At 39.4% G+C, this 14,029-nt stretch overlaps 1 protein-coding gene across 1 annotated transcript in view; it reads left to right on the top strand.

The window, feature by feature from the left end:
- The first annotated feature begins 3,763 nt into the window (after window positions 1-3,763).
- rab30 (RAB30, member RAS oncogene family) overlaps window positions 3,764-14,029 on the top strand; it is a 71,552-nt gene continuing 61,286 nt past the window's right edge. The window contains exon 1 of the mRNA XM_063053956.1: window positions 3,764-3,900. The gene's annotated coding sequence lies outside the window, so the exon portion shown is untranslated. The remainder of the gene's footprint in view (window positions 3,901-14,029) is intronic.

Raw genomic sequence — 14,029 nt, forward strand, 5'->3', positions numbered from 1 at the left:
CTTCCAACCTACAGCCTCTTGAAAACTTGTACAAACCCCATCTCCTTCCCTCATCACTCGCTCATACCTGAGCTCCAAGTTCAGGAATTTCATTTTTAATTCATTCAATCTCAATGCCACCTTTCTGTCCTTTGTTATAGCCCTTTATTTTTTAAAATCTGGAACAAGCTTTTTGCTAACCCTATCAACATCTTCTGTGGTTGGCATTCCTTTCTTTTGTATTCCCTTTTCAAGTGTTTGTGATGCTTTGAAATTTTTTTTTCTGGTGTAGTCAGTTGAATCATATTTAAATATCTCTCCTCACCCTATTACTGCTATCTTTGGACTACCTAAAATTTCTAGTAATCTTTCCCCTTCAGCCCGTAGAATGATTGCATTTCTTACTTTAATGGCGAAAAGATGTATTTTACAACATTGGAAAGAGCTTAATGCTCCAACTACCTTTTTTTGCTTTTCTCAGACGATTTTATGTTTGAATTTGGAGAAAATTAGAAGTAACCTTTATGATTCTTCATTTAAATTTGAACAGATTTGGGGACCTTTTATTCGATATTTTCATTTAATGTAATATTTACCCTTCTTGTTTTTTTTTCACTGTTTTTAATGGAGGTCGGGATTGAGGACGTGATTTTAAGTTTAACTCTGTTTGGTTTCAAGTTAGCCCATTGCTTTGCCTTGCTTTTAGTTAGCTGCACGGTGGGTTTTTTTTGGGGTTTTTTTTTCTTTTTTTTCCATTGATATATATAAAATTTAGTATACTATTATGTTATCTTGGTTTCTTATGCTTAAATTACATTGTAGTATTTTCTTTTTGGTATTGTTATCTTTTGGAATTTTATTATACTTTAACATTGTATTAATGTTTATATGGCTTACCTTTTTTGTATACTTACTCAATAAAAAGATTTAAAAAGAAAGAAAGAATCATATTTAAAGACAAATTAGTTTTGTTAAGTCATTTGACACTGGTGGAAATTCAGATTTTGCTTTGTTTTGATTGGATTATTTATGTGCCAGCATTCAATATTTTGTGATGCTTCCTACCAATAACATTTTTTGATGTTCATTGGAGGCCTAAAAATAATAAGCTGCATAAATGAAACAGATCCAGAGTTCACATTGTAGTCACATACGGGTAGGCATTGCTTACAAATTAAATATGGCTGAATGAAAGATTATACCTGCATATCCAGCAGAGTCTTGGAAGATCTCAAGGCAATTAACTCATTTATAAATGTTTACTTTGACAGCTATGGCTAAAGGATTGCCTAACCATCTAATACATAACAGGACTTATTTGTTTTTATTCTACTGGACTTGTTCCAGTGCCTTGCAAATAGTACCATCATATAAACAATATCAAAGGGTCAATATGCTGCCAGACCTGCTAATTATTAAACTTTTCCTGTTTTAATATCATAGAGTCAAAACAGGCAAAGTTTAATAATTAGCAGGACAGGCAGCATATCTGGATAAAGAAAACAAAATTAAATTCTAACAGAAGAATGTTCAAAAACATGAATCCTTTCTCAGGTCTTTCTGTCAAGCATTTCAGATCCTCTGTTGTGCCCTGCTTTTAAGTTCAGGAAATCTGCGCACTGAGATAAAATTTCAATGTCCTTTTAACATTGAATATTGATTAAATTGAATTAGTGATTACATATGGAATATTATTATCATATTTTAAAAGAGCCAAACTATCTCCCTCAGGATCATTTCCCACATGCAGGCTTGATGTGCTTGAATTAAGTGTGGAAGTTTGTAGTGTCATGCTTTGTAAGGGCGTCAAAACCTATCAGCCCTCAACCCTCTTCAGAAACCCCTCAGTTCACAGGCTGATTGAGAGGAAGCTACTGGCATAATGGAGGAAGCCCGGAACACCACCAGCGATGAAGGACCTTCACTGCTGCCCTAAATGCCAGCGGCGTAACAGACAATAACACACAGGTTGATGGCATTTCAACTATCCTCAGTGACTCGCCTTTTATTTTGGAGTTATTGTCCGTAAGTTGGAAAAGACACAAAAACCAATATGATAACCATGCCTCCACAATATTGTAATGAGTAGCATAAAAATGATATGGAAGAGTAGTGACAAAAAGTGGGGAGAAATAAAACCAGTTCTGCCATTCGTAGGAATGAATGTATGTACGTACATTGTGCATATACTGACTGGTTGCACCGCGGCCTGGTATGGAAACAACAATGGCCTTTGAATGGAAAAGCCTACAAAACGTAGTGGATACAGCCCAGTCCATCACAGGTAAAGCCCTCCCCACCATTGAACACATCTATACTAAAAGCTGTTGCAGACAAGCAGCAACCATCATCAAGGACCCCCATCAACCAGACCAAGCCCTCTTCTTGCTATTGCCACCTGGAAGGAGGTACAGGAGCATCAGTTCCCACACCACCAGGTAGGTCAGGAATAGATATTACCCCAGCAACCATTAGACTCTTGAACCTGAAAAGAAAACTTCACTCACCCCAACAGTAAATTGTTCCCACGATCTATGGACTCATTTTCATTGAATCTTCCATCTCATGTTCTTAATACAAACGTGTATTTATGATTTTTTTTCTTGTTGTATTTGTACAGTTTGTCTTTTGTACACTGGTTGTCCATCTTTAATTGATTCTATTGTGTTTCTTTGTATTTACTGTGAATGCCCTTGAGAAAATGTAGTGCTGTATATGGTGACATATATGTAGTTTGATAATAAATTTACTTTGAACTTATGAATTTAATATTATTGGAACTCAATGTTATGTGGGGCATCCATTAATTGGATGTTCATAATCTAGGGACTACCTTGGAGACAAATTCCTTTGGGCTCCCTTGCCTTATTTTAAACTACCGTATCCTCACTATAAGGTCACGTATTCCGGTATTGATGTGGACGGAAACATGAGGAAATCTGCAGATGCTGGAAATTCAAGCAACACACACAAAATGCTGGTGGAACGCAGCAGGCCAGGCAGCACCTCTAGGAAGAGGTACAGTTGACGTTTTGGGCTGGGACCCTTCGTCAGGACTAACTGAAAGAAAAGATAGTAAGAGATTTGAAAATGGGAGGGGGAGATCCAAAATGATAGGAGGAGACAGGAGGGGGAGGGATGGAGCTAAGGTCCGGAAAGTTGATTGGCAGAAGGGATACCAGGCTGGAGAAGGGAAAGGATCATGGGACAGGAGGCCTAGGGAGAAATAAAGTGGGGAGCATCAGAGAAAGATATAGTGAGAGGGACAAAAAAAGAGAGAGAAAGAAAGGGGGGAATAAATAAATAAATAAGGGATGTGGTAAGAAGGGGAGGAGGGGCATTAACGGAACTTAGAGCAGTTAATGTTCATGCCATCAGACGGAATATCAGGGATGTGGACGGGTTTTCTTTGACCTTGATATCTATTGCAGCTGACTTTTCTACTCACACCTGCTGTCTGGGCTCCATTACTTTGAATTCAATAAAACAATTTGTGGTTGTATTTGGAAGTGTGCAACCCTACAAAATCCAGTATTTTCGGAAACGTCACAAAAGCCAGTGATTATATGCATCACACTTTCTGGCTAGAACTATTGATTTACATAATGTCTACCCCACTTCCTAGACCCTCTCAACTCTTCGAAAACCTTGTGGCTAGAAATACGCGGAGCGCATGCGCTATCGGTTTATGACTACAAATCCCGACAACCATCACGGTTGAATTCCAGCTCCCGTTTCCGTTTCGAAAGAAATTACGTCATTGTTAAAGCTGGGAGAAAGTGGGTGCATTGTGCAATATAGCGTCCTGTGGTGCAGCGCTGGAGATAGAGTCAAAAGCAGGGCATGACTGCTGTACTCTCAGGCACAGTGTAACTACACCTTTCACACAGCAACGACGAGGGAAAATAAAACCCGAAGCAAGTAAGTTTCTATTTCAAAGTGTTTTTTGTGTTGTGAACGACTTCTTACCTTCATTGGCATGCTTGTGTTTTCTCCCACTTCCAACAGTATTCATGGAAATCAGTCTGAAGTGGTCGTGATTTCTGGACTGATTTCATATGGGTCATTCGTGTATTTGACATTGTCAGAATTGCTATTGTATTGTTTGATTTTTTTTAAGTATTTACAGCGTCACGGCTCATTGTATGCAGAAGACTAAAGGCTATTTTTAGTTTCCTAAAGTGCAAATATATGATTTATCGTTAAATATTTTAATACTTTTGGATTTTTAACACTGAAAGTTTAATTTTAACAAAAGTTGTGATTCATTTTGTATCGTGTGCTTGATTTTTTAAAAAAACTGGTTCTAAAAATTACAACTTTTATTTTCCAAAGGGCATGTAAGTATCTATGTCATACTGAATTTGGGGATTGAAAAAAGAAGTGACTAGAGGATTTTCACTCAGTGTTTGGCTCATGCATTAGAAAGGGCACCACTATTTTGTACCGTTCAGATATCCTGAGGGCACAAGGTATAATACATCAGTAAAATCTTTTTTGATGATGCGAGCAAAGAAGTCATTTAAATGAAGAAATGCATTATGTACTTGAAACAATTTGGTTCAGTTTTTCTTAAATGCTATTCATAGTCGACAAGCTTTTCTAGTGTTCAAGCAGCAGTGTTTTTTTACAAAACTGAATCAATTCAGTAGCATCATAGAATACATTTGAGTCGAATGAGCTTTGTGTATTTTGAGAGGTATGTAATGTTGGGGTTTAACGCAGATGTGGTGCTTTACAAGCTTTTAATATGACTGAATTCAGTAGATTAGATTTCAAGTTATGCATTGATACAATTTTTGTAGCTCCAATATACAACTTTTCAAAACTGATCCAGATAAACTGTATAATATCCAAATAAAATGTAGCAGGTAAGTATTTTATTGTTTACACAGTAGGTAATAACTGAAAGCATTGGTTTAGAAATATTCTTATTGAATATTGGGCAGATTTTGCTTAAGATTGTGATTTCAGATCCAAGTACTGGGAAATGTTATCCCACAAATTGCAATATGTGAAATATTTCTACTCAATATAAATGTTTAAGTGTTTTATTTTCATAAACTAGGATTCTAAAATTCTGCAATTTGTATACTTAAAAGTTCAACCATTGAGTTGTTGATAATGAAGCTGAGAGGTAGAGTTGGGGTAATTTAATAAATGTCATTTTGAAAGTGAGCTGCCAAATATGTGGAGTACTGTACGTGAAAATTGGAGAGTTTGTTTTGAAACAGCAAAATGTAGTATTTGATTTATTTGTGAATAAGTATTGTTACTTTTTGTAACCAAAATTCAAAGATTATTTTGTTGTACTAAAGTTGTAGAGAATGTTTCATGTAAGAGATCAAACATAAAATCTCTGCTGCAGTTGCCACAGATACTTAGAACTAGTACTGTGAATGTAGTCACTGCAGATAATATCTGGTCATGATTTTGCTGTTGCAACAACAGTAGGAGTAGTTGTGGACTTTGTCATAAAATAGCTCTCAAATACAGCATAGGTAACCTTTGTTCTTTCTGCACAAATCTACAAGTTCTCTCATCTGACATTAGTGCTTACTTGTAACTATTTGAATCTCGATATCCAGAAATTGGTTGTTTAAATCATTTTTGTCATAATTAAGTCTCATTTTCTTTTAAAAATCACTTCAACTGCCAACTCTTGTTATCCTGTCACTTAATGTAGAGATGCTGGACACTAAATACTTCGTATAAAATGACTTCTCTACTTAAATGTGTTCCTAAAAAAATAAAAAAAAAATGGATTACTATGCTACTGACATTGGCTACCTTGTTTGACGTAAGATTCAACCAAATCTTTTAAGGGCAGAAAAGTCTAGTATGTTTCTATAATAATATGTAAATTGTGAATGTAGGCCAATCTTATGTTAAAAATAACTTTGCAGTATGGCTGCTAATTTTTTTAGCTAGAAAGAGCAAGATGTCGAACTACCACCTGTAGTCTGAAAGGTCTATACATCCTGAAGTTTATTGTGTGATTCAGACCGTGACTGGGCTTGTGGATGGTGCAATGCAGGGGTCATGGACTGATTAAGATATTTAGGAAAGCATTGTTCATTTTAAAGGCCATTGCATGAACAGATCTCAACTTGAAATTTGTTTCCTGTGTCCAGTACGTAACTGCCATTACAAAGAAGGCAAGGCAAAGTCTCTTTCTCAAAAGTTTGTGAAGATTTGGCATGTCATCTAAAACTTTGAACTTCTATAGATGTGCAGTGGAGTGTATGCTGTTTGGTTGCATCACAGCCTGTGTAGAAACAGCAATGTCCTTGAATGCAAAAGCCTACAGAAAGTAGTGGGTACAGCCCAGTCCATCACAGTGAAGTCCTACCCACCATTGAACACATCTACAAGGAGTGCTGTCGCAGGAAAGCAGCGTCCATCTCAAGGACCCCTACCAACCAGACCATGCACTCTCTTCCCCATTGCCACTGGGAAGGAGGTATAGGAGCCTCGGGTACCACAACACCAAGTTCAGGAACAGTTCAGCCATCAGGCTCTTGAACTAAAGGGGATATCTTCACTCATCCCAACCCTGAATTGATTCCACAACCTATGGACTCACTTTCAAGGACACTATAAGTCATGTTATCGTTGCTATCATAATCTTGTTGTTTTCTCTCTTTTTCTTTGTGCACAGTTTTTTGTCTTTTGCACATTGGTTGTTTGTCTTTTTTTTACAGTTTTACATTGATTTTATTGTGTTTCTTTGTATTTCCTGTGAATGCCTGTATGAAAACGCTTCTCATGCAGACATATGTACTTTGTTAATAAATTTCCTTTTGAACATTGAATGTCAGTGGTTCAATTAGGAATGTTTGTTTTCAAACAACTTGATTCTTTCTATTTCATAAATGAAAAGTTAGGGAATTTTGTATTAGCAACATACATCAAAGTTGCTGGTGAACGCAGCAGGCCAGGCAGCATCTATAGGAAGAGGCGCAGTCGACGTTTCAGGCCGAGACCCTTCGTCAGGAAGGGTCTCGGCCTGAAACGTCGACTGCGCCTCTTCCTATAGATGCTGCCTGGCCTGCTGCGTTCACCAGCAACTTTGATGTATGTTGCTTGAATTTCCAGCATCTGCAGAATTCCTGTTGTTTGGAATTTTGTATTAACTGTTTTGTCAGTTTTGTCAAATATAAAATTACTTTTTTTCCATTGTGCTTTACTGTTGCCAAATGAAGTAGTTAATAAGATTAAGAACTTTGGAAGTAATGAATAGAAGATTTAGTGGAAAAACATGAAGTGTATGAACTAATTAATTACATTACCAATATGATCTTGGCAGGTTGATTAAAATTAATCGATTATAAAGACAAACACAGTGTTAATGGAAAAAGATCAAACAAACTGACGTCAGATCTAGTGAATATCTTGTTAGCGAACTGCAAAACTAATCAATTAAAAAGTTTAAAGATAAGCTTTTCAGTATATTTTGAATGGATTATATTTAATCTTTATAGTAATGTAATATTACTACTTTGAGCATCTGGACAGCAAAAATATATCAATTATATGTACTCATTAAAATGAAAGCAGGAATCTTTGGAGGGACGGATTGACATTTTTGCCCTTGTGTCCTTTTAGCAAAGTTACCAATCCGGATTTCTGTAACCTGCAGTGTGTGTTTGAGGTAAAAATCAATGCATTTTTAATGGAAAATAGTTGAAGTACTTTTAAAGTGGGTACAAATACAGAGAGTGTTTTGGATAAATCTACAAAGGGCCAACGGAAATATGATGGGCTAATTGGTAGGCCATGCATCTTTTTTTTAGGTTGTTGGATGGTGGTCAATTTTTGTTTCCTTTGACAGACTTGGCTAAGGACTAATTTAACAACCTCAATACATGCACTATCTGCACACTTAATTGCATTAAGCATGTGATGTTTTTGGTTTACTTGGTTCTGCTACTGATTAGATAAACTTGATGCTCCTAATGTGAAATATTAATTGGTAATTGGCTTTCTGTTGTTTTATAGCGCTATGCATCCTTGGAACTTATTTAATACAGTATAAGTTTTGTGCAATTTAACCACTTTTTCTAAAAAAAACTTGCCTATATACACTTAGTAATGTTCTCTGCCACTTGAATCACTGCATTGCTGGATACAATCAACAGTGGTTAAAAGCAACCTGCCTTTTAATACAAAGTAAAATTATACCTATCATTTAAGTACCGTGGTTGCACACACAGCATTGTGCTAATTTGTTATTGGCTGTTTGACTATGCCATTCTATATGGTAAATAGCAGAAATAATACTTTAACTCCCACTTAATGTCCATAAACTGACCTCTGCTGAAGCCAGACATAATATTTTGTCATTGAGAAGTTGCCTGTGGCAATGTAGGTATTGTTTATATGTGATACTGTGCCACTAATCCAATTGGATCTAAATATCTAATTCTTTAGTCTAATGCTTCTTTGAATGATTCAAGTATGAGCTAGCATCTTCTGACATCTACTTGTTGAAATACCTGTTAACTAGGCATCAAAGAGAAACCATACAAATGTTAAACCTAAAAAAAATCTCTCAGACATTATTCCTTTACCTGCATTTACTTGATCCTTAATTTAAATTTAAGTCAAATGCAGGTAACCACGGATTAGTTCTAAGCTACCTTTCCTGTCAATGATCATAATAAAGCAAGGTATTCAAGCAAAAGACAGCAGATGAATCTATGTTAAAGGTGAACAGATGAGGAAGTTCTTTAGCCAGAATGTGGTGAATCTATGGAATTTCATTGCCTCAGCTGACTGTGTAGGCCAGATCATTGGGTGTATTTAAAGTGGAGCTTAATAGGTTCTTGATTAGTCAGGGCGTCAAAGGTTACAGGGAGAAGGCAGAGATTGGAGTTGAAACGGGTAATAAATCAGTCCTGATAGAATGGTGTAGTGTACTTGATTGGCTGAATGGCCTAATTCTGCTCCTGTGTCTTTTGGTCTTGCAAAAGATGGACTAATTGTAATGTAAACAGAACTGGAATTGCATAATTTTGACCTTGGTGTTAAGTATACAAACTTTAAATCTAATTTCGGAGTTAAATTGTGAAATATGTTTATTTGGGCATGATGTTGCATTGCGTTTCAACACAAGGAAAAGAGAGAAAGCAAAACAACCCCACAATTTTGGGCAGTTTGTGATTTTGTGTTCTTGTTTGAGAGTGATTCATATTGGTGAAGCTGAGACCTTTGTTTCATGATGAACTCCTGATCAGTTGATAGGGACAGTTAATTGTTGGAGCTTTTGCTGATTCAAGGCCAGAAGGAAAGATGACAAATCAGTAGTGTGACTTATCTGTTGTTAAGAACTCTGTCACTTAGTTCAAGATATGTGCCACGTTCATATGTGTTTTGGAACTGTTCGAGGATAAGGCTTAGCCAATTGTATGGCAAAATGATTAAGAAACTTATTCACTGCTCTCAATATTCCTAAAGAGAGCTAAACCAAGTGGGTGTGACAGTAGACAACTTCCAAAGGAAAAGCGAGAAACACTAATTTGTTTTGCTCCTCTTCCATTAATAGTTACTTTATAACAAGCCGCTAGCATATAATCTGTAGCACCAGAGGTCCCAACACTACATCACTGCTATACTGAAAGGAATTTCTACCATTCCATGCCCAGACTGTATTTTAGGAAATTTGATCATTTGGCTGTTCTACCTGCATGCAGGCAGAGGCTAAAGAACAAGGCTCCAGAGATGAGGGCAAGAAGGAGGTGGTCATGGGAGGCGGAGGAGCCTCTACAGTATTGCTTGGGGCATGTTCAAAGACTTGGAGGATATGAATGAATATGCCGTGGTTGTCACAGACTTTATACAAATGGTTGTAGGTGAGTGTGTTCCCACAAAGCCATTCAGTCTTCAACACCCAGAAGCCCTGGATGAATCATGAGATCCACAATCTGCTGAGGGCCAGATCGGTTACATTCAGGTCTGGCGACCAAGAAAGTTACAAGAGATCCAGGTATCTCCGGAAAGTCGTGTCACAGGCGAAGTGGCAATTCTGCACACACTTGATCTTAGCCAAAAGACCGAGAAGCAATGGCAATTCTGAACTAAACCCAAATCACTGAAGGATGCTCATCAGCTGTGGCAGGGCTTGAATGGTATTACTTACAAAGTGAAATCAAGCGACATAGGTGGCAACAGGGCTTTGCTTAATGCCGCCTTTGTTCTCTTTGAACATCAGAATATGGAGGAATCATTTCGAACTCCTGCAACCCCCAATGGTCCTGTGATTTCCATCTCTGAGGCTGAAGTGAGAGCATCCTTTGGGAGGATGAACCCTCGGAAAGCATCCGGCCCAGTGGGATACTTGGCTGAGTACTAAAGACCTGTGCTGATCAACTGGCTGGAGTGTTGGCTGATATCTTTAAGATCTTGCTTTGGCTGTCTAAGGTACCAGCAGGCTTCTTTGGTGCAGAAGAAGAACATGGTTACCTACTTCAATGACTAGTACTTGGATCCACTGAAGTTTTTTGAGAGGCTGGTGATGAAACACATCAACTCTTGCTTGACAAGCAACTTGGATCCGCTCCAATTTGCCTGTTGGCACAAAAGGTCCACGCCAGATGCCATTTCATTGGCTCTTCACCTGGGCAGCAAAGGTGCATACATCAGGATGCTCTTTATTGACTATAGCTCAGCATTCAATACTATCATGCCCTCAAAACTAATCAGTAAGCTTCAAGACCTTGGTCTCAATACCCCTTAGTGCAATTGAATCTTTTATTACCTTGCTTGCAGACTCCGGTCAGTCTGACATATCCTTCACAATCACCATCAGCACAGGTGCACCACAAGGCTGTCTGTTTAGCCCCTTACTCTTCTCACATTATACTTATGACTTTGTGGTTAAGCACAACTTCAATACCGTATTTAAGGTTGTTATAGCCCATCCATTTCAAGGTTTGATATGTTGTGTGTTCAGAGATGTTCTTCTGCACACCACTGTTGTAATATGTGGTTATTGGAATTATTGTCGCCTTCCTGTAAGCTTAAACCAGTCCTGCCATTCTCATCTTACCACTCACATTGGTGAGGCGTTTTAGCCTACAGAACTGCTGCTCACTGGCTGTTTGTTTTCTTTTGCTTTTTTCGCACCATTCTCGATTTTAAAATTGTATGTGAAAATTCCAGGAAATCAGCAGTTTAAGATGCTCAAACCACCCTGTCTGGCTCTAACAATCATTCCATATCAGTCATTTGCATCATATTTCTTCTCTCATTCTAATGTTTGTCCGGAACAACAACTGCACCTCTTGACCATGCATTAAGTTCTGCTCCATGATTGGCTGATTAGATATGAGCATTGATGAGCAGGTACACTTTTATATCCAATAAAGTGGCTTCTGAAAATATTGTATAGTTGTTCTTGTATCACACTGTTAGTTCTGTTGCTTATCATTAAAAAAGAGCTCCTGCAATATATTCATTTATTTAGACCATAATAAAGAAGAGCAAATTAGGCGAATCAGCTTAGCAAATATGCTCTGCCATTTATCATGACTGAATTATTTACATTCTCAACCCCATTTTCTTGTCTTCTCCCTTTACTAATCAATAACCTATCAGCCTCCACTTTAAGCATACCTATTTACCACAGACATTGGGGCTAAGGAATTCCATGGATTCGGCACCCTCTTGCTAAAGAAATTCCTTCTCAATTCTATTCTGAGATTGTACGCACTGGTCCTAGACTCTCCTGTTATTTGAAGCATACTCTCCATGTCCATTCTATCCAGGCCTTACAATACTCAACCAACACACATCAAAGTTGCTGGTGAATGCAGCAGGCCAGGCAGCATCTGTAGGAATAGGTGCAGTCGACGTTTCAGGCCGAGACCCTTCGTCAGGACTAACTGAAGGAAGAGTGAGTAAGGGATTTGAAAGTTGGAGGGGGAGGGGGAGATCCAAAATGATAGGAGAAGACAGGAGGGGGAGGGATAGAGCCAAGAGCTGGGCAGGTGATAGGCAAAAGGGATATGAGAGGATCATGGGACAGGAGGTCCGGGAAGAAAGACAAGGGGAGAAATTATGGACCCAGAGGATGGGCAAGAGGTATATGCAGAGGGACAGAGGGAGAAAAAGGAGAGTGAGAGAAAGAATGTGTGCATAAAAATAAGTAACAGATGGGGTACGAGGGGGAGGTGGGGCCTTAGCGGAAGTTAGAGAAGTTGATGTTCATGCCATCAGGTTGGAGGCTACCCAGACGGAATATAAGGTGTTGTTCCTCCAACCTGAGTGTGGCTTCAGCTTTACAGTAGAGGAGGCCGTGGATAGACATGTCAGAATGGGAATGGGATGTGGAATTAAAATGTGTGGCCACTGGGAGATCCTGCTTTCTCTGGCGGACAGAGCGTAGATGTTCAGCAAAGCGGTCTCCCAGTCTGCGTCGGGTCTCGCCAATATATAAAAGGCCACATTGGGAGCACCGGACGCAGTATATCACCCCAGTCAACTCACAGGTGAAGTGTTGCCTCACCTGGAAGGACTGTTTGGGGCCCTGAATGGTGATAAGGGAGGAAGTGTAAGGGCATATGTAGCACTTGTTCCGCTTACACGGATAAGTGCCAGGAGGGAGATCAGTGGGGAGGGATGGGGGGGACGAATGGACAAGGGAGTTGCGTTGGGAGCGATCCCTGCGGAATGCAGAGGGAGGGGGAGGGAAAGATGTGCTTAGTGGTGGGATCCCGTTGGAGGTGGCAGAAGTTACGGAGAATAATATGTTGGACCCGGAGGCTGGTGGGGTGGTAGGTGAGGACCAGGGGAACCCTATTCCTAGTGGGGTGGCGGGAGGATGGAGTGAGAGCAGATGTACGTGAAATGGGGGAGATGTGTTTAAGAGCAGAGTTGATAGTGGAGGAAGGGAAGCCCCTTTCTTTAAAAAAGGAAGACATCTCCCTCGTCCTAGAATGAAAAGCCTCATCCTGAGAGCAGATGCGGCGGAGACGGAGGAATTGCGAGAAGGGGATGGCGTTTTTGCAAGAGACAGGGTGAGAAAAGGAATAGTCCAGATAGCTGTGAGAGTCAGTAGGCTTATAGTAGACATCAGTGGATAAGCTGTCTCCAGAGACAGAGACAGAAAGATCTAGAAAGGGGAAGGAGGTGTCGGAAATGGACCAGGTAAACTTGAGGGCAGGGTGAAAGTTGGAGGCAAAGTTAATAAAGTCAACGAGTTCTGCATGTGTGCAGGAAGCAGCGCCAATGCAGTCGTCGATGTAGCGAAGGAAAAGTGGGGGACAGATACCAGAATAGGCACGGAACATAGATTGTTCCACAAACCCAACAAAAAGGCAGGCATAGCTAGGACCCATACGGGTGCCCATAGCTACACCTTTAGTTTGGAGGAAGTGGGAGGAGCCAAAGGAGAAATTATTATGAGTAAGGACTAATTCCGCTAGACGGAGCAGAGTGGTGGTAGAGGGGAACTGATTAGGTCTGGAATCCAAAAAGAAGCGTAGAGCTTTGAGACCATCCTGATGGGGGATGGAAGTATATAAGGACTGGACATCCATGGTGAAAATAAAGCGGTGGGGGCCAGGGAACTTAAAATCATCGAAAAGTTTAAGAGCATGAGAAGTGTCACGAACATAGGTCGGAAGGGATTGAACAAGGGGTGATAAAACCGTGTCGAGGTATGCAGAAACTCAGTAAGTTTCAATGAGATACCTCCTCATTCTTCTAAATCTAAGTACAGGCGAGAGCCATCAAACGTTCTTTGTACATTAACCAGGATTTTTTTGTAAATCACCTCCGGACCCTCCTCAGCACATCCTGAAACATAGGGCCCAAAACTGCTCACAATACTTCTCTTTCCCAGTTGTTTCTCTAAAGTCAGTCATTCCCTTCCTCCCCACCCCTTTCTGAATTGTTTTCATGTCTTACAGTTCTGACATAACTGTGATCGGTCTGTCCTGTGATTCTTGTGGAAAACTGTATTTGGCTAAAATTGGAAAGACCATAGTTGTAACCATAGTTGTAACATCCTTCAACCCTTGAAGCTTTGGTAGTATCTCCAAGTTGT

The sequence above is a fragment of the Mobula hypostoma genome, chromosome 7, assembly GCF_963921235.1.
Source record: "Mobula hypostoma chromosome 7, sMobHyp1.1, whole genome shotgun sequence".
In the NCBI taxonomy this organism is placed as follows: domain Eukaryota; kingdom Metazoa; phylum Chordata; class Chondrichthyes; order Myliobatiformes; family Myliobatidae; genus Mobula; species Mobula hypostoma.